Genomic DNA, 22,106 nt, shown 5'->3' on the forward strand with positions numbered 1-22,106 from the left:
GTTATATGTTTTTAGCATAAATTTATAATGGAGGAAATCTTCGGGCAGATTAAATTTTCTCCACAGCCTTTCAGCGCACCTGGAGCACCGCTGGAGAAGACGTGTTTGAGGTGTGTGCCAGGGTTGTCGCCGTCTATGCCGAATTGTTCTTTGTGTAGAAGGTGCGGCTTCATCCAGGGCGCATAGCATTATTTCGTTATAATGCTTCAATGCAGAGTCGGGACATGAGAGGGAGGAGATTGGGGCCAATGATGATTGCAACTTTTTCATAAATTTCTGGGTGTTAATGGCGCGTGTATTTCTATAAGTGTGGAAAGTGGGGGGGTCTTGAGTAGAGTCACAGTTCTTGACAGAGAATGAGAGAAGATTTTGGTCAGACAGTGGAAGAGGAGAGTTAGTAAAGTCATGCACTGAGCAAAGCCGGGAGAAGATCAGGTCCAATGTGTTCCCGTCCTCATGTGTAGGAGAATTAGCAAGCAGTGAAAGGCCGAAGGAGGAGGTTAGTGATAAAAGGTGAGCCGCAGATGGGGAAAGAGGATCGCCAATTGGGATGTTAAAATCTCCCATGATTATCGTGGGGATGTCACAGGATAGAAAATTTGGAAGCCAGGCAGCAAAGTGATCCAGGAACTGACGGGAGGGACCTGGAGGGCGATAGACAACCGCCACTCGCAGGGCGAAGGGCCGGTAGAGTCTGACTATGTGGGCCTCAAAATAAGGGAAGATAAGGGAGGGTACTGGGGGGATAACCTGAAAAGTACATTTTGTTGAAAGAAGCAGACCAACACCTCCACCTGATCTGTTGTCAGGTTTCGGAGTATGAGAGAAGTGTAGGCCACCATAGGAGAGAGCTGTAGCGGCGGTGGTGTCTGACTGCTGGATCCAGGTTTCAGTGAGTTTCATTTAAAGATTTTTCTGTATTTTCATGACTATGAAAATTGTACATTCACACTGAAGGCATCAAAACTATTGTTACGGATCCGGGTGGTGGAACCTCTGTGCTGCGGTGCAAGGAGGGACCCAGAGGGGCGTAACTAAGTATCCACTCAGACCGACCTAGGTCATACGACGGCTAACGACTCCGTGACCAAGGAGGGACCGAGCAGAGGGACCAGGTGCTACTCTGGGGACGACCTTGTAAGAGAGCAGGTAACTCCCACGGGTCAGATGGCTGAGACTGACCGATACTGCAGATGGGTACAGCAGGCAGGCTGATGAGAGATCCGGGTAGATGAACTGGCAGAGACAGCAGGCGAAGGCGGGAGCATCTAGGTAGACTGTCAGGTGGTCACGGCAAGTGAAGGGCAGGAGCCTCCGGGTAGGCAGACAGGTGGTCACGGCAAGGGACAGGCGGGAGCCTCCAAGTAGGCTGACAGATAACAGGCAGGTGCTCCCAGGTAAGCAGGCGGGCGAAGCCCATAGACAGACTGGCGGACTGAACAGAAGACAGACTATCGGGCTGGAGAGTAGTCAGGCTGGCGGACTGGACTAGTAGTCAGGCTAGCAGCGGGACCTGAGGGCTGAAGCAGAGGTAAGTACACTGTGCATCAACTATTGCTCGGGCACCTCCATTTTGGAGGAGGTGCCTTATAAATGGGAGGACCTCCGGCAATTGGCCGGGGACTCCTTAGGGCGGCGCTCGCGGCCCCTTTAAGAGGAAGAGAGCGCGCGCCTTAAGCACAGTGCCCGGGAAGCTGCGTGCGCCGGCAGCAGAAGCAGGAAGAGGAGCGCTGGAGGACGCCGGGCAGGGAGCGCGGCGGTGAGAGGGACGAGACGCCGATGCTACAACTATGAATTAACACATGTGGAATTATATACTTAACAAAAAAGTGTGAAACAACTGAAAATATGTCTTATATTCTAGGTTCTTCAAAGTAGCCACCTTTTGCTTTGATGACTGCTTTGCACACTCTTGGCATTCTCTTGATGAGCTTCAAGAGGTAGTCACCGGAAATGGTTTTCACTTCACAGGTGTGCCCTGTCAGGTTTAATAAGTGGGATTTCTTGCCTTATAAATTCATAGTTTTGATGCCTTCAGTGTGAATGTACAATTTTCATAGCCATAAAAATACAGAAAAATCTTTAAATGAGAAGGTGTGTCCAAACTTTTGGTCTGTACTGTATATGAGCTATCCAAGTTTGACGCATATCCGATGCCCCGAGTCAATGAACTGATTGAGAGGCTAGGGCCAGCCAGATACATCACCACCCTGAACCTGACAAAGGGGTACTGGCAAATTCTCCTGTCTCCAAGGGCCAAGGAGAAGACGGCCTTCTGTACACCTGACTGCTGCTTTCAATACCCCAGGATGCCGTTCGGTCTGCAGGGAGCCCCAGCTACCTTCCAGAGGGCCATGGACCAGATCCTAGCCTCACACAAGAAATACGCCACAGCTTACCTGGACGACATTGTAATCTTCAGCCTGGATTGGGGAAATCATCTACAGAAGGTCCAGGTGGTACTGGATGTGCGAAGGAAGGCAGGGTTTACCATAAACCCAAAGAAGTGCGCCTTGGGGAAAGAAGAGGCAAAATACTTGGGCAACATCATCGGAAGAGGCGAAATAAAGCTGCAAGTAAATAAGGTGGAGGCCATCCAAAATTGTCCGCAACCGGTATCTAAAAAGCAAGTTCGGGCGTTTCTGGGAATTGTGGGATACTATCGGTGATTTATCCGAAATTTCACCATGATAACCGCCCCACTGACTGATCTTTTTAAGGGCACGAAGACATCAATTGCCAAATGGTCTTTTGAAGTGGAGATGGCGTTCCAGGAGTTGAAGCTCGCCCTATGTAAACCGTCGGTTTTGGTCGTGCCTGACTTCACTAAGGAGTTTGTGGTTCAGACGGACGCCTCTGAGGTCGGTTTAGGAGCTGTGTTGTCTCAGGAAATAGATGGGGACAAACATCCTGTCCTATTCCTGAGAAGGAAACTTCCCTCCTGTGAAAAGAACTATGCCATCGTGGAGAAAGATTGCTTGGCCATCAAATGGGCAATTGACACACTGAGGTACTACCTGTTAGGCCAAAAGTTCAGCCTAGTATCAGATCATGCCCCCTTGAGATGGATGAGGGAAAGGAAGGGGAAGAATGCCTGGTTGACTAGGTGGTATCTAGCGCTACAGGACTTTAGTTTTCATGTGGAGCACAGGCCTGGGAAACTACATGGTAATGTCCAGACTTCCCTGTTTAGCGAGTGAAGGTGCCAAAAAACCCCGTCTTTGGGCAGGGGGGGGGCATTTGTAACAAAGTAACTGGCAAAGTGCTGGAGGGGAGGTATGTTTCACTGAGGCTATTAGCTTCAGTGATTTGAAACCCAGAGGTTTTGCTCCAGCACACTAACTGTTGGGGTTAAGCTGCCATTTTAAAAGGGCTGGGTTTTTGTGAATGACCATAGAGCAGGTGGGAGGTCGTTCACCATATCTCTACCCCAGGGTGTGATCTGGGATATAAATAGCCAGCCTGTTGAATAATGTGGTGTTCAGTATGTGGAGAGGCTAGCTCCAGAGAGAGGAGCTTGTAATTTTTTACTAAACCTGAACCATGTGTTGCTAACCCTGAGTGTCTGGACCCCGGCTGATGTAAGGACTGTGCTGTATCTTTTTGTTTTACTTTGCCGTTATGCTGTGTTTATTTTATGAACTTTATATTGGTTTATGCCGTTGTTAATAAACCAATACGACACTTAAAGAGACAACGTTCCATGTCTACCTCCGTGTACAGCCAAGAGAGCCGCCCTACCACACTATTCACACAACTTGTTTTGAGTTATATGGAATAGCAGCACACATGCTCAACTGTTGCTTTATATTTTTATTTATTTATTTTACTCACTTATACAGCGCTTTACTGACATTATGGATATATTCAATGTTATGACTTCTGAACTAGTAATTTTACTTCTAACTTCTTTATTAACGTGTATTACTGATTCTGTGGCTATATATTTGAGGAAATTTGCTTCAGTAAAACTTTCCATAATGATTAATTTAATTTTGAGTAATTTCCAAGCTATTATAACAGGCTTTTTGTTTGTAAAAGGTATGATACAAAGCTACAAAGCGTACTCCCCGCATAGACCAAGACATGTGAATAGATATACATATGTATGCATTTATGCATCTGCTTTCTTTGATTTTCGTAAAAGACTCCTGTGTGTTCTCTGTTCAGGATTCTACCAATCTATTTCATCTATAGAGGTATTTACTCTACTCCTATGGGAGCATTAGAACGCTTTTTGACATGTGAAGCTTACCAACTGCAGTTTAATGAGATGTATCCATATGTTTTAGAGACGTCTATAACAATAATGAACTGTTAAGGTGTAGGCTCCATGTTGCTCATCTATCCTTTCCTGACACCTCTCTGTCAGTAGCCCTACTGCTACTGCTACCATTTAAAGAAAATACAATGTCTCCAGTTGTAACTTGCTTTTGTCTTGCTATCAGATTGCTACAAGATTTTAGAGGGCACAGAATCGGTTGAATGGCTAATACTAAATGAAATGCAGATTTATTCAACTCTATTTGTAAAATTAAGAATAGAGCATTTTTGGTGCTATAAAACTGACATACAAAACCCTCATTGCATTTTTAAAACTAAAATAAATATTCTTTCTTGTGTATCTTGTTACGCAATATTTGATTTTTTTATTGGCTCCTTAAAATAACACACCGAGCAGAACTGATAAACTGTTCCAGCTTGTGCATGGAACTAGGGGAGATACTTTAAAGGGAATCTGTTGCCAAGTTTTTTCTACCCCATCTGAGAGCAACATGATGTAGGGGCAGACACCCTGATTCCAGTGATGTGTTAGTTATACGACTGCTTGTTGCAGTTTTGATAAAATCACAGTTTTCTCTGCTGCAGATCTACCAGTTCTCTGAATGCTGAGCTCTGTATAATCTCACCCACATGACTGATTGGCAGCTTTCTGTGTACACTGTGCATAAGTAGAAAGCTCCCAATCAGTGGTGGGGGCAGGGTTATACAGAGCTCATGAATATGGAGGACTATATGTCAACAGGTTTACTAGTCCTCTAACGATAATCTCCTGTTGATACAACAGTAATTTTATCAAAGCTACAGCAAGCAACTAAGTAAGTGACACATTGCTGGAATTGGAATCTCTGCCCATACATTATATGGCTCAGATTAGATGGCAAAAACCTGGTGACTAGTGTTGAGCGAGCACTAAAATGCTCGGGTGCTCGAAGCTCGGGCCGAGCTCACGGTGATACTCGGGTGCTCGACCCGAGCAACGAGCCCAATGTTAGTCTATGGAAGACCCGAGCATTTTTGCGGCGGCACCCCCGGCAGTCTTTTAAAAGCTAACAAGTGCCCAAAACGATAGTGACAGTGCTCAAATGACATGGGGACAGCATGGGGATCGCCCCAGGAAGCATTTCTGACCCCCAGGTCACTGCTGTCAACAACGTGGTCAGAGGTATTAAGCCACTTTTACAAGCTCACAATAAAACGTTCAAAAACTAAACTGAAAATGCTTTCCTGTAAAATATGTTAAGGAAGTTCCTTTCCAGGGTAAAGACTTGTGTATAAGGTAAAATAAATAACCAAAAAAAAAATACTCCTCCACACCTTGGGTTATGTTCACAAGTAGCATTTTTTATGCGTTTTTGCACTTTTGTATTGCTTTCAACCGTGACATATGCATTCACCGGGAAATGTCATTTTAACATTTTACAACCTTATCAGGCCATGTGCTGTGTGACACATGCATACAGTGCTGAAAAGACATGGGAACAGCATGGGGAAGACCCCTGGAATCATCTCTGACACCCAGGTCACTGCCTAAAAGTGTGCCCATCAGGAGTGATCCTTGCAGCATCAGAAGATGCAGACTTGCAACTATCCCCGTGCAAGTTCTTGTCCCAGGGCAGTGTTCAATTGTACCTCCCCCATTCCTTGCAATGCAAGCGCAAATATGCAGCCAACCACCCACCCCCAGGCTGCAATACCATGCTGCTTGCTTGCACTTGAAATTGGGCCTTTTAGGCATGTGGAGGCGGAATCTGGCCACCACGTCATGGCTGCGTTGGCGGCCTGGTATCCATACTCAGTCCCCAGCCGCCCGGCGGCCGGGTGTTCACACATGGTCCCCAGCCGCCTCGGGGCAGCCAGGTGTCTATAAACGGTCCCCAGCCACCCCTATTTCTCCTGTCAACTTCCCCCCACACACTTTTCTTAGCCCGGCCTGCTTTAGGGCAACATTGGACGAGCCCACCAGAGAACCAAACTCCTCCGGTGGGCCCTGGCTTCTCCATCAGGGGAGTTGAGAGTGCCAAGGTGAGGAGCATGATGATGATGATAGAAGTTAGCATCTGCTTTGTTTTCTTGGAATGCAAGCGCATGTATGTAGTAGCGGCTAGGCCTGAGGTGGTCAGCGTTTTGGCGCATATCCTACCTCCTCCGAGGATTGCTGGATGTTTTTCTGCTACTATCCCAGTTCTATGACTCCCGTTAAAACAAAGCTTCAGGTGATAAATGATGGATGAGGTGGTGGTAAAGGAGAAAGAGCAGGAGGAACAGGGACCATTCACATCAATATCAGGCCAGTCAACCACATATGTCTTGTAGGATATGTTTCTGTAACAAAAGGAGCGGTTCGGCTACACAGTTATAGGGCATACAGTGAGTGCAATGCCTACCAAAAGTTTTGAGGCACTCGAATGCCCCTTAGAAATGACATGGAGGTCAGAGGGCCTTAACTAAACCGTTTTTTCCATTTATAGCAACTGGGTCTCCTGTACACTGTTGGCCTAAGCAGTGAATGGAAGGCTTTCCAAAAATCATGAGGAACTGCAATGCCCCTTGAAACAGACGTGGATTACAGCATACTAAAAACCTTCTACCCATTATTGGGGAGTGGGTCTCCCTTAGTTTTTGCCTTTGCATTGAAAAGCAAAAGCTGACTAAAATTAGGAGGAAATGCAATGCCCGTTGGAAGAGTCATGGAGTTTAGAGGTAATTAAAAACAACATTTCAATGCCCCTTGGAAGAGCTGTGGAGTTCAGAGTGGCTTAAGAAGACACTTTAAATGCCCCTTTGAAGAGACGTGGAGGTCACAGTAGCTTAACAAGACGGTTTTAATGCCCCTCGGAAAAGTGGTGGAGGTTGCAGTAGTTTAACAAGACGGTTTTAATGCCCCTTACAAGAGCCATACAGTACAGCATCTTAAAAACATTATTCCCATTATTGGGGAGTGTGTCTCTCAAAGTCTTTGGTTATGCCTTCCAAGCAAAAGCTGCCAAAAATTAGGATGGAGGAACTTGCAATGCCCCTTACAAGAGCCATGCAGTACAGCATATTATCAACATTATTCCCATTATTGGGGAGTGTGTCTCCCATAGTCTTTGCTTATGCCTTCCAAGCAAAAGCTGCCAAAAATTAGGAGGAAATGCAATGACCGTTCGAAGAGTCATGGAGGTTAGAGTTAATTAAAAACAACATTTCAATGCCCCTTGGAAGAGCTGTGGAGTTTAGAGTGGTTTAACAAGACGCTTTTAATGCCGCTCAGAAGAGACGTGGAGGTCCCAGTAGCTAAACAAGACGGTTTTAATGCCCCTTGGAAAAGTGTTGGAAGTCGCAGTAGCTTAACAAGACGGTTTGAATGCCCCTTGGAAGAGACGTGGAGGTCCCAGTAGCTTCACAAGACGGTTTGAATGCCCCTTGGAAAAGACGTGGAGGTCCCAGTAGCTTAATAAGATGGTTTGAATGCCCCTCGAAAGAGACGTGGAGGCCCCAGTAGCTTAACAAGACGGTTTTAATGCCCCTTGGAAAAGTGGTGGAGGTCGCAGTTGCTTAACAAGACGGTTTGAATGCCCCTCAGAAGAGATGTGGAGGTCCCAGTAGCTTAACAAGACGGTTTTAATGCCCCTTGGAAAAGTGGTGGAGGTCGCAGTAGCTTAACAAGATGGTTTGAATGCCCCTTGGAAGAGACGTGGAGGTCCCAGTAGCTTAACAAGACGGTTTGAATGCCCCTCGCAAGAGACGTGGAGGTCCCAGTTGCTTAACAAGACGGTTTTAATGCCCCTTGGAAAAGTAGTGGAGGTCACAGTAGCTTAACAAGACGGTTTGAATGCCCCTTGGAAGAGACGTGGAGGTCGCAGTAGCTTAACAAGACGGTTTCAATGCCCCTTGGAAAGTGGTGGAGGTCGCAGTAGCTTAACAAGACGCTTTTAATGCCCCTCAGAAGAGACGTGGAGGTCCCAGTAGCTTAACAAGACGCTTTTAATGCCCCTCGGAAAAGTGGTGGAGGTCGCAGTAGCTTAACAAGACGGTTTTAATGCCCCTTACAAGAGCCATACAGTACAGCATCTTAAAAATATTATTCCCATTATTGGGGAGTGGGTCTCCCACAGTCTTTGCTTATGCCTTCCAAGCAAAAGCTGACAAAAATAAGGACGGAGGAACTTTCAATAATGGCAACACGGACCACGGTCACTCTGGTGGTATAGTGGTGGTGGAGGCTGAGGATAAGGAGATGAACACAAAACAGCCAAAATGAAGAAGCGTATACCCATGTGTAGGTGAGAAGCGGTGCATGGGAATACACCTCCTGAAATAACACAGTGGATTTGACTTTATGTTACTCTGCTGTCATTTGGTGGTGATGAGAAGTCTGACCCAATCCAGCCCTTGTTCATTTTGATAAGGGTCAGCTTGTCAGCATTGTCAGTTGACAGGCGAGTGCGCTTATCAGTTATAATTCCCCCAGCGGCACTAAAAACACGCTCCGATAAAACGCTAGCGGCAGGGCAAGCCAGGACCTCCAAGGCGTACGGAGCGAGTTCATTCCAAGTGTCCAGCTTGGATACCCAATAATTAAAAGGCACAGAGGAATCACGGAGGACGCTGGTACGGTTGGCAAGGTACTCCCTCACCATCTTTTGAAACTTTCCACTCCTTGTGAGAGTACCCTGCGCCTCAGGCTCTGTCCGAAGGGAGGGTCTGAGAAAACTGTCCCAGAACGTTGACAGTGCTCCCCTGCCTCTGCTGGATTGGAGTTGCGTCTCTCTCGCATGTACGCCTTGGTTGGGCAACGAACTGCGACCTCTGCCGCTAGCGTGTTCAGATGGGAATATTTTTAACATTTCTGCAGCAAGGGCCTTCTGGTACAGCCCCATTTTTGTAGACCTCTCCACCTCAGGAATAAGAGAGTTAAAGTTCTCCTTTTAGTGGGGGTCTAAAAGTGTCACCAACCAGTAATGACTGTCACCCAACATTTTGACAACGCGAGGGTCACGGTTAAGGCAGCGTAACATAAATTCAGCCATGCGTGCCAGACTGGTAACGGGCAAGACTTCCGTGTCCTCACCAAGATGACGACTGACCATGCTCTCCTCCTCCTCCTCCTCCTCCCCCCTGTCCTCAGGCCACCCACTCTGAACCGACGGTATGACAGTTGTACAGGCATTACCGTCTACAGCGCATGATACAAGCTCCTGTTCTTCCTCCTCCTCCTCTCCCTCATTGTCCCTCAATGCAAGTTGGGATGAGATGAGGCTGGGCTGTGTGTAATCGACCGCTATGGCTTCTTGATCCATCTCATCATACTCTGGCTGCAATGCCTCCTCTTTAATTCTCTGCAGAGAGCGTTGCAAAAGACAGACAAGTGGAATGCTGACGCTAATGATGGCGTCATCACCACTCACCATCTTGGTGGACTCCTCAAAGTTTGTCAAGATAGTACATATGTCAGACATCCAGGTCCACTCCTGAGGTCTTATGTGTGGAGTCTGACCTGAATATCGACGGCCTTGTTGCAGCTGGTACTCCACAACTGCTCTCTTCTGCTCACATATCCTTTGCAACATGTGGAGGGTAGAGTTCCAACGTGTGGGGACATCACACACCAGTCGGTGTGACGGAAGCTGCAAACGCTGCTGCAACACAGCAAGGCGGCGGAAGCTGTAGTCGACTTGCGAAAATGAGTTGACAGGCGGCGTACTTTGACGAGCAGATCTGGCAACTCGGGGTACGATTTAAGAAACCGCTGAACCACGAGGTTAAGCACATGAGCCAGGCATGGTACGTGTGTGATCTCGCCTCGCCTCAGAGCCGCCACCAGGTTACGGCCACTGTCACACACGATCATGCCTGGATGTAGGTTCAGCAGTCTCAGCCACAGATCTGGCTGCTCTTTCACAGCTGTCCACAACTCACAAGCAGTGTGAGGTTTCTCACCTAAGCTTATGAGTTTCAGCACAGCCTGTTGCCGCTTGGCGGAGGCAGTACTGCAGTGCTTCCAGCTTGTAACTGATGTGGTGATATCTGAGATGGAGGCTGAACATGAGGAGGAGGAGGAGGATGATGCGCAAGAGCTGTACACTGTAGGGACAACTCTGACTGACATAGGACCCGCAATCCTCGGTGTGGGGAGGATGTGTTCCGTCCCAAGGTCCGACTGGGTCCCGGCTTCCACTATGTTTACCCAGTGTGCCGTCAGGGAGATGTACCGTCCCTGGCCACAAGCACTTGTCCACGTGTCCGTTGTCAGGTGGACTCTCCCAGCAACTGCGTTGTTGAGGGCACGGCAGATGTTTTGGGACACGTGCTTGTGTAGCGCGGGGATGGCACACCGGGCAAAATAGTGGCGGCTGGGGACCGAGTACCGAGGGACGGCCACCACCATAAGGATTCCGTCTCCACCAGCCTAAAAGGCAGCATTTCCAATGCAAGCAGTCGTGAAATGTGAGAATTTAGGACTGTGGCACTGGGGCGTTAGCTGCGAATTTCCGCTTTCGTTCAAAGCTCTGGGATATGGACAATTGAACGTTGATGCTGTTTCTTGAGAAACTGCCATAACAAGTGAAGACTGAGAGGAGGGGGCATCTTTGCATGCAGTATGGACAGGGGATTGCCTTGCACACACAACAGGGGGTTCTATTGCACGCACAACAGTGGAAGAAACAGTGGTGACACCCGCTGACACTGGTCGTGGACCCTGGGGTTCGCCCCACAAAGTCGGGTGCTTTGCTGCCATGTGCCTGATCATGCTGGTAGTGGTCAGGCTGGTAGTTTTGTCACCCTTGCTGATGCTGGCATGGCAGGTGGTACAAATGGCCTTTTTGGGGTTATCAGCAGAGTCTTTAAAAAAATTCCAGACTCTGGAAGACCTACAAGTTGTACTGGCAACGTCCCTCGTGTTGGTGTTAGGGGGAACTGTTGCCTGCCTTCTGTGTGCGGCCACCACACTGCTTCTTCCTGCCTGTTGGGGTACTCTGCCTCCCTCACCCTGTGTGCTGCTGGCCTCGCTCTACATGTCCTCCTGCCACGTTGGGTCAGTTACTAGATCATCCACCACCTCCTCCTCTTCCACTTGCGCACCACGATCCTCCTCCTCACTTCCTGGCAATTGTGTCTCATCATCGTCCGCCTCTTGTGACAAATTGCCAGCGTTGACTTCCTGTGGCCGTGGCTGTTCAAATATTTGGGCATCGCTACATGGGATCTCCTCTTCCACCACTTCAAGCGGAGCAGGCGAGGGGCACAAATCTGGAAATGGACCAGTGAACAGCTCTTCAGAGTGTTCAAGTGTGGGATCAGTTGCTGTATGACGACACTCGGCATGGTGGGAGGAAGGAGCATCAGGGTGAGGAGGAGTATGCGGTCGAGACTCACGGCTACTAAGAGTTGACCGTGTGGAAGACAGACCGGAGGTGGTGGTGCCCAGGTAGCTGGAAGTATTATCTGCTATCCAATTAATAACCTGTTCACACTGATCAGTTCGCAATACTGGTGTTGTAGTGTGCTTCCCTAGTAATTCGGTCAAGAAGTGGGAGCGAGAAGATGTGGCTGTTGGTTGTGGCACATTTTCACCTTGGCGACGGCCCCGTCCTCTGCACGCACTATCACCAGAACGTCCAGTCCACGTCCCTTGCCACGCGCCTTGCCCATTGTAAAGGAAGTAAAATAGCTTACACTCGCACTATCAATGGAAAACAGGTAATAAAAAGTAGATTAGAACCGTGGAAGAGGAAAACCACAGTTCTATTTCTCTGGCCTACACCCAACTCTTTTAAACAATCTGAACAATCAGGGAGAAACTATTACTTTTTTTCTTTACGGAAAAAATACCAAAAGCTGAATAATAGAGATTTTTTGCCGTGGAATGGCAAAACCACAGTTATTGTTTACTGGGGTATACCAGACAAATTTAAATAGATATATTTGCGGCTGAACAGTGAGCGACACACTCAAACTGTTTTTTTTTAGGTAAAAATTGCCCAAAAGTAGATAATACAGAGGTTTGAACCGTGGAACTGCAAAACCACACTTGTATTTCTCGGGCCTACACCAGACTATTTTCAACAGATATATTTGTGTCTGAACAATCAGGAGACACTACTGTTTTTCTTTACGGTAAAAAATGCAAAAAAGCAGGATAATACAGAGATTTGACCCGTGGAACTGCAAAACCACACTTGTATTTCTTGGGCCTACACCAGACTATTTTCAACAGATATATTTGTGTCTGAACCATCAGGAGATGCTACTGTTTTTCTTTACAGCAAAAAAGCAGGATAATACAGAGATTTGACCCGTGGAACTGCAAAACCACAGTTCTAGTAATCTGGCCTACACCAGACTATTTTCAACAGATATATTTGTGTCTGAACAATCAGGAGACACTACTGTTTTTCTTTACAGCAAAAAATGCAAAAAAAAGCATGATATTACAGCGATTTGACCCGTGGAACTGCAAAACCACACTTGTATTTCTCGAGCCTACACCAGACTATTTTCAACAGATATATTTGTGTCTGAAAAATCAGGGAGACACTATTATTTTTTTTTTTTACTGCAAAAAATGCCAAAAGCAGGATAATAGAGATTTTTTACCGTGGAACAGCAAAACCACAGTTATAATTTACTGGTGTACACCAGACTTTTTTAAATATATATATTTGCAGCTGAACAGTGAGCGACACACTCAAACTGGGTTTTTTTAGATACAAATGGCCCAAAAGTGGATAATACAGAGGTTTGAACCGTGGAACTGCAAAACCACACTTCTGTTTCTCTGGCCTACACCAGACTATTTTCAACAGATATATTTGTGTCTGAAAAATCAGAGACACACTTTATTTTTTTTATTTTTTTTGGGGGGGGACACCAAAAGGTTAATAAGACGGGTATTTGTACAGTGTGAAGGATGAAAAAAAAAAAAGAATTTAGATAAAAAAAAAGGATTTCTCCTGGCCCCCGAGACCTGGAGCTAAGTCCAGCAATTTCAGCAACAGGAGCACACAGGACTGTAATGCAGCGTTTGCTGGTATAACCACTGTGTCTCCTATACAGCCTGACTGCCTGGTATCTGGGATAGATATTAGTCCTGAAAAGGACTGTTTGTTTGATCTGGCAGCCTTTACAGACCCTACACTAACTATTTCGCAGTTTATATCTCTCCCTAAATCAGCAGCGCTGTCCCTACACTGTCTGATCCGGAGCGACTGTGTCCAAGATGGCGGCGCCCGGTTTTAAATACTCGAGGTGACGCTGTGCGGCCAGCCAATCACTGTAATGCCCACAAACAACATGGCTGCGGCATTACAGTGACTGGCTGGCAATCCCTGCATGTTCATTGGCTCTGTAAATAGCGCCAAACATGCAGGGCGGAGACCCGAGCTCCCGCCCGAGTAACCCAGAAATGCTCGGTGCTCGCCAAACATCCCGAGTAGCGTGATTCTCGGGCGAGTACCGAGCAGTGTCGAGCATGTTCGCTCAACCCTACTGGTGACAGATTTCTGTTTAAAATGAACCTGTCACACTGAACATGGTGTCTGGTCTACCAGCAATATATCACAGAACATAAGGAGTTGAGCAGTTTGATACAAAGTTTTATCGAAAACTGGATTCAGGACTCTGTCCCCTGGGGGCTCGTCACCAACATCACAGCCACTGCTCTCCAGGCCATTGATTTCTATAAAGCAGTTAGCTGCTCACCACCCTCTCCCTCCTTGTCCTCCTGTCCCTTTCATCTTCTGAAGAGATGCAGTTATAAATCACCAGCCCCACAGATTTCAGAGTAGGTCTCCTAATCACAGCTCTCTGCCCCCTTGTCCTGACCTGTGTGATAGTTCAAATGCCCTGTTATATGTAAATACAGTGATATCAGTGTACACTCAGAACAAACCTTTGATAGATGAATGTGTTATAGCAAAACTTGTGCTGTACTTTATAGTCCTTCTAAGGCCATGGCCATACTATCAGTATTTGGTTAATATTCAGTCAGTATTTTTTTTCAGGAGTGGGAGTCAAAACCAGGAGTGGGTGATAAATACAGAATTGGTGACGTGTTCCTATTATATAAATAGTCCATCCCCTCCTCGCACTCCCTGCTTTTCATTCATTTTATCCGAATATGAAATAAAGGACTCTTATTTTTACATAAACGGTGAGTGCAGCTTTTCATCATCTTGTTCCTCACCTGGTTTTGGCTCCCACTCCTGAGAAACAATACTGACCGAATAAATACTGATCGTGGGGCCGTGACCTAATGCTACAGCTCTGCTACTTGCCAGAACTGTCACTCAATGAGGAGAGTCCGCCCTGCCAGAGACCAGCAAGTAAGGAAACTAAGGAGACTGAATTCCTCTCAACTGCTCAAGAGACAACTTGAAAATACCCTTTTAAGAAAACGCCAACAGAAAATAATTGCACACAACCACAAAAAGAAATGTTTCCACTCGTTTCTCCCACTTGAAAAAACATTGTGTGAACTAATTGCATTTTTTATCGATTTTTATGCATGGTATTCTACAGCTACAGTCCCCAGATTAGTCTCCATGCAGAGGAAACTGACAAAACGGCAGAGAAGAGCACAAACAAGCAACCAGAAACAATCAGGAATAGAATGTGTTACGGCTATAGGCAGGAACCAGACAAAAATACAATCATATTGCTTGTGATTAAAAAGATACATGGCTTCCTAATAGATTGGTGTGAAAATAGACCAGATAATGTAGATAACAAAAAGCTTTAAGCTGGAGCTACACTGTGACTTTGGCCACAACAGGGGTAGCACGGCCAAAGATCGTCACGTGCCGCTGCAGTGTAATGCAGGTGAATGGGGGTCACATTGTCAACTCTTGGGTACTGCGACAAGTAAGTCACAAAAAAATGTCCATCTTTTCGTGACTGGTTCGCATTGTAACCTCTTGGGAACTGCAATCATGATGATCCATTCACCTGAATTACACTGCCATGTAGCAGAGGCACATGGTGGTCTTTGGACCACAACCTATTGTTGCAGCCTTGTTCGGCGTGTAGCTGCAGCCTTAAAGAGAACTTGTCAGGATGAAATTCTGCCTAAATCTAAAGGTATGGCTTTATAGGCACTGTTAGGGATTGCTCACATGAGCGTATAAGTCAGACGAGTGCTATCCAATGTTTTATTGGATAGCACTCAGACCAATGTTATTCTATGGTGCAGTGCAGATCTGTGTTTTTTTTCAACCGACCGAACTGGAAAAAATCACAGCATGCTGCGAGTGGCTCTGCAAATCAGATCACTCACACCCATTCAAGTCTATGAGTGCTTGTAAAACATTGGACTGCACTCAGATGTCATCTGACTGCAGTCCGATTTACACGGACACAGACAATGGAGAAATTGAGCTTTACATCTTTTGCACACCTGTGCTACGATTCTCTCATCTGACAGAATTTGACCACAGTAAACTGACACTCTGCTCACTCGGATCAGAGTTTGAGCAGAGTGTTATTACCATAATGAGCACTATAATTACCATAATTCTCTCTAAAAAGAGAATCATCACTTGTGTTTCCGTAGCCTTACCCTGAATAAATTGCTACCCTTCTTGGAGAAATCTGACCTGTGGGAGGATGCAAAAGAGAGTATATAGACAGGACAGCGGGGATCTCAGCTGATTCTTTATGTAAGTGTAGGGAGTACAATTGGGGGAGAAAGGTTCAACTTGATGGACCTTTATTCAACCTATGTTACTATGTATGTTTTAAACAGGCAGAGAAATGTTTTTCCTTACAGAAACCAGCAGCTGTGATTATTATTATTTACTGTAATGTCTGTATACTCTTTTGCTTCCTCCCCTGCCCAGGAGATGTGGTATGATCAGACCATTTTCCAGCACGGTCAGACACGGCCATTACACAGTACACAGCAGGGGCACATTTATAAGATTATCTCAGCACAGGAACATTTTATTTAAATACATTCAATTATGGAACTTATTTTTATTACAAGATCGATTGATTAAAGTCTACTTTGTTCATGGGAAAATCCCTTTAATACCACTGTCAGTAAATAACTGCAGCATCCTAATGGTTAAACAACATCAATCGGAGCCAGAGCCACTCACTGCTATTACAGTCAGCATCTGCCGCGCTTCTGAGCCTGCGCTATACACACCGCACATAACATATGATAAAAATGTACTTCACAGGTCGTTAAGGTATTAATGTGGAGTTGCTTGTGGCCAGTATACAGACATATACAAAAGTTTGGAGACTGACACAAATTTTGTTTTTCATTTGCTGCTTTCGTGTTTTTTAGGCATTTTACTCAGATGTTTCTATGGTTACTGAAGTACAATTATTCGCATTTCATAAGTTTTTACATTTTTGTGACAAATATATCAGGTTTATGCAGAGATTCAGGGTCTGATGCATGAAAGCTTTTGCACCAAAATACTGGAGTAACAAGCTTTGAAAAGTTACATAATTTTGATGCAACTTAAGGCGGCGACTTTTGCCATTCTTGCGCCATTTTTGCTCAGTTTTGGCCAAGTGGGCGAAGCTGGTGTGGGACAGGGTATGGCGACTGCTGCTCATTAAGTGAGCGGCATTCGCTGTGCCACAAATCTTACTCCAGCAAAGATTAACTAGGATTTGTGGTGAGGCACATACAGGTTCATGAAGAGTTGTGCTCTTCTTCAGGAGCGTCTGACTCTTGCACATCTCCTCATAAAGAATCGGGACCTCAGTAGTCACAGTGTTGACCCTGATTTTTCAAGGCTTCTACAATTCACTCTGACATGCTGGATATCAGCTTCTAGGCCAAATCCTGACTGATAACTACACATTCTTACCTAATCAGAGCTTGGAGTTTATCATAATTTCGTTTTTTTTGTCTGTCCGCCTACTTTTGGAGAATTGGCCACAGTTTCTCAATGGAATGGAGATCTGGTGAGGTTCATGGCCATGAGCTCAAAATGTCAATGTTTTTTTATCTGAGCCTCTTAGGTATCACTATGCCTTGTGATATGGTGCTCCACCATGCTGGAAAAACATTGTTCTTCATCAATTTGCTTCTGGATTGTTGGGGGAAGTTTCTCTTGAAGGATGTTTAGATTCAATTTTTCATTCATGACAGTGTCCTAAGGCAAAATTGTGAGTGAACCCACTCCATGGATGAGAAGCCCCACACATTAATGGCCTCAGGATGCTTTACAGTTGACATCACAGCACACCTACAGCATTAATGTTCAGGTGAATTACCGTGGTCAATATACAAACATATGGCAATGGGCTTAGGAATGAAAACAGCGGGTCAATGATCCATTACGACTGCTTTCCTGACTCCTAACTCAAAACGGTATTCAAAGTCCCACACCATGTAACTCTCTCCCGTCATATGCACTTATTTTAGATATAAAGGAAGTTTGTTTTGCAGTTTGGTGACTGCCGCAAGTTCTTCTCTCTTATTAGATATTTAAAATGCACCTAATAAAATTTGTCACAAAGTTTTTGATACCCTTTTGAAAGCACCATGATGTAGGGACAGAGTCCTGAATCCAGTTTTCGATAAAACTTTGTATCAAAGCAGTCGTAATGGATCATTGACCCGCTGTTTTCATTCCTAAGCCCATTGCCATATGTTTGTATATTGACCACGGTAATTCACCTGAACATTAATGCTGTAGGTGTGCTGTGATGTCAACTGTAAAGCATCCTGAGGCCATTAATGTGTGGGGCTTCTCATCCATGGAGTGGGTTCACTCACAATTTTGCCTTAGGACACTGTCATGAATGAAAAATTGAATCTAAACATCCTTCAAGAGAAACTTCCCCCAACAATCCAGAAGCAAATTGATGAAGAACAATGTTTTTCCAGCATGGTGGAGCACCATATCACAAGGCATAGTGATACCTAAGAGGCTCAGATAAAAAAACATTGACATTTTGAGCTCATGGCCATGAACCTCACCAGATCTCCATTCCATTGAGAAACTGTGGCCAATTCTCCAAAAGTAGGCGGACAGACAAAAAAAACGAAATTATGATAAACTCCAAGCTCTGATTAGGTAAGAATGTGTAGTTATCAGTCAGGATTTGGCCTAGAAGCTGATATCCAGCATGTCAGAGTGAATTGTAGAAGCCTTGAAAAATCAGGGTCAACACTGTGACTACTGAGGTCCCGATTCTTTATGAGGAGATGTGCAAGAGTCAGACGCTCCTGAAGAAGAGCACAACTCTTCATGAACCTGTATGTGCCTCACCACAAATCCTAGTTAATCTTTGCTGGAGTAAGATTTGTGGCACAGCGAATGCCGCTCACTTAATGAGCAGCAGTCGCCATACCCTGTCCCACACCAGCTTCGCCCACTTGGCCAAAACTGAGCAAAAATGGCGCAAGAATGGCAAAAGTCGCCGCCTTAAGTTGCATCAAAATTATGTAACTTTTCAAAGCTTGTTACTCCAGTATTTTGGTGCAAAAGCTTTCATGCATCAGACCCTGAATCTCTGCATAAACCTGATATATTTGTCACAAAAATGTAAAAACTTATGAAATGCGAATAATTGTACATCAGTAACCATAGAAACATCTGAGTAAAATGCCTAAAAAACACGAAAGCAGCAAATGAAAAACAAAATTTGTGTCAGTCTCCAAACTTTTGTATATGTCTGTATACTGGCCACAAGCAACTCCACATTAATACCTTAACGACCTGTGAAGTACATTTTTATCATATGTTATGTGCGGTGTGTATAGCGCAGGCTCAGAAGCGCGGCAGATGCTGACTGTAATAGCAGTGAGTGGCTCTGGCTCCGATTGATGTTGTTTAACCATTAGGATGCTGCAGTTATTTACTGACAGTGGTATTAAAGGGATTTTCCCATGAACAAAGTAGACTTTAATCAATCGATCTTGTAATAAAAATAAGTTCCATAATTGAATGTATTTAAATAAAATGTTCCTGTGCTGAGATAATCTTATAAATGTGCCCCTGCTGTGTACTGTGTAATGGCTGTGTCTGACCATAAAGGGCCATGGTCTGATCATACCACATCTCCTGGGCAGGGGAGGAAGCAAAAGAGTATACAGACATTACAGTAAATAATAATAATCACAGCTGCTGGTTTCTGTAAGGAAAAACATTTCTCTGCCTGTTTAAAACATACATAGTAACATAGGTTGAATAAAGGTCCATCAAGTTGAACCTTTCTCCCCCAATTGTACTCCCTACACTTACATAAAGAATCAGCTGAGATCCCCGCTGTCCTGTCTATATACTCTCTTTTGCATCCTCCCACAGGTCAGATTTCTCCAAGAAGGGTAGCAATTTATTCAGGGTAAGGCTACGGAAACACAAGTGATGATTCTCTTTTTAGAGAGAATTATGGTAATTATAGTGCTCATTATGATAATAACACTCTGCTCAAACTCTGATCCGAGTGAGCAGAGTGTCAGTTTACTGTGGTCAAATTCTGTCAGATGAGAGAATCGTAGCACAGGTGTGCAAAAGATGTAAAGCTCAATTTCTCCATTGTCTGTGTCCGTGTAAATCGGACTGCAGTCAGATGACATCTGAGTGCAGTCCAATGTTTTACAAGCACTCATAGACTTGAATGGGTGTGAGTGATCTGATTTGCAGAGCCACTCGCAGCATGCTGTGATTTTTTCCAGTTCGGTCGGTTGAAAAAAAACACAGATCTGCACTGCACCATAGAATAACATTGGTCTGAGTGCTATCCAATAAAACATTGGATAGCACTCGTCTGACTTATACGCTCATGTGAGCAATCCCTAACAGTGCCTATAAAGCCATACCTTTAGATTTAGGCAGAATTTCATCCTGACAAGTTCTCTTTAAGGCTGCAGCTACACGCCGAACAAGGCTGCAACAATAGGTTGTGGTCCAAAGACCACCATGTGCCTCTGCTACATGGCAGTGTAATTCAGGTGAATGGATCATCATGATTGCAGTTCCCAAGAGGTTACAATGCGAACCAGTCACGAAAAGATGGACATTTTTTTGTGACTTACTTGTCGCAGTACCCAAGAGTTGACAATGTGACCCCCATTCACCTGCATTACACTGCAGCGGCACGTGACGATCTTTGGCCGTGCTACCCCTGTTGTGGCCAAAGTCACAGTGTAGCTCCAGCTTAAAGCTTTTTGTTATCTACATTATCTGGTCTATTTTCACACCAATCTATTAGGAAGCCATGTATCTTTTTAATCACAAGCAATATGATTGTATTTTTGTCTGGTTCCTGCCTATAGCCGTAACACATTCTATTCCTGATTGTTTCTGGTTGCTTGTTTGTGCTCTTCTCTGCCGTTTTGTCAGTTTCCTCTGCATGGAGACTAATCTGGGGACTGTAGCTGTAGAATACCATGCATAAAAATCGATAAAAAATGCAATTAGTTCACACAATGTTTTTTCAAGTGGGAGAAACGAGTGGAAACATTTCTTTTTGTGGTTGTGTGCAATTATTTTCTGTTGGCGTTTTCTTAAAAGGGTATTTTCAAGTTGTCTCTTGAGCAGTTGAGAGGAATTCAGTCTCCTTAGTTTCCTTACTTGCTGGTCTCTGGCAGGGCGGACTCTCCTCATTGAGTGACAGTTCTGGCAAGTAGCAGAGCTGTAGCATTAGGTCACGGCCCCACGATCAGTATTTATTCGGTCAGTATTGTTTCTCAGGAGTGGGAGCCAAAACCAGGTGAGGAACAAGATGATGAAAAGCTGCACTCACCGTTTATGTAAAAATAAGAGTCCTTTATTTCATATTCGGATAAAATGAATGAAAAGCAGGGAGTGCGAGGAGGGGATGGACTATTTATATAATAGGAACACGTCACCAATTCTGTATTTATCACCCACTCCTGGTTTTGACTCCCACTCCTGAAAAAAAATACTGACTGAATATTAACCAAATACTGATAGTATGGCCATGGCCTTAGAAGGACTATAAAGTACAGCACAAGTTTTGCTATAACACATTCATCTATCAATGGTTTGTTCTGAGTGTACACTGATATCACTGTATTTACATATAACAGGGCATTTGAACTATCACACAGGTCAGGACAAGGGGGCAGAGAGCTGTGATTAGGAGACCTACTCTGAAATCTGTGGGGCTGGTGATTTATAACTGCATCTCTTCAGAAGATGAAAGGGACAGGAGGACAAGGAGGGAGAGGGTGGTGAGCAGCTAACTGCTTTATAGAAATCAATGGCCTGGAGAGCAGTGGCTGTGATGTTGGTGACGCGCCCCCAGGGCCGTGGGAGTACTCGGTAGCCGGGCCTCTGGATGCCGGTCGGGGGATATCACGGTGGCTGGCCCGGTCCGTGGCCCAGGGGGGTCACTAAAAAAGGGGAATATTAAGGGGATTTGGAAAGTTTGTGACGCCACCTGTGGAATGCAGGCAGATTAGGAGTACTTGACAGAACCCCGCTTTCTTGTGTTCCTAGCTAGACCGTCTTCATGCTGGGTCTTTCTCCCTCCTGCCCTGCGCTTCCCCACTCTCAATCCCGCTCGGGTGCTCTGAAGTCCCTCCGGTCTCGTCAGAGTTCCCGGACCTGCTTGACCCTCACGGGGATTAGAATGACACTCCGGCAACTGACTATATAAGCCAGAAGCCTCTGGTTTTCCCAGCCGAGACGTAGAGTAACACGGCTGGACCAGGGGCCGGTCCCCTTCTTGCAGCCTACTGACAGATTTGGGGCGTGCGGGTGCCGTATCGCACTAGCCTTACCCCCTAGGATCCCTTCTGTAGATCGGAGCCTACTCCTCTGCTCCCCTCCTGGGCCTCTAGCACTAGGCCCCACTTGTGGAGCAGAGCTCCTAAAGAGACTCTACTCCCTGACTGTCTTACT

General features: G+C 45.5%; 1 long non-coding RNA gene across 1 annotated transcript in view; it reads right to left on the reverse strand.

Annotated features, from left to right (window-relative positions):
- LOC141272954 (uncharacterized) overlaps positions 1–22,106 on the reverse strand; it is a 352,572-nt gene that overhangs the window by 109,762 nt on the left and 220,704 nt on the right. The gene's annotated exons all lie outside the window — the stretch shown is intronic.

Source organism: Phyllobates terribilis, unplaced genomic scaffold (genome assembly GCF_046119375.1).
Source record: "Phyllobates terribilis strain yellow unplaced genomic scaffold, ASM4611937v1 Scaffold_5__5_contigs__length_657084704, whole genome shotgun sequence".
Classification (NCBI taxonomy): Eukaryota; Metazoa; Chordata; class Amphibia; order Anura; family Dendrobatidae; genus Phyllobates; species Phyllobates terribilis.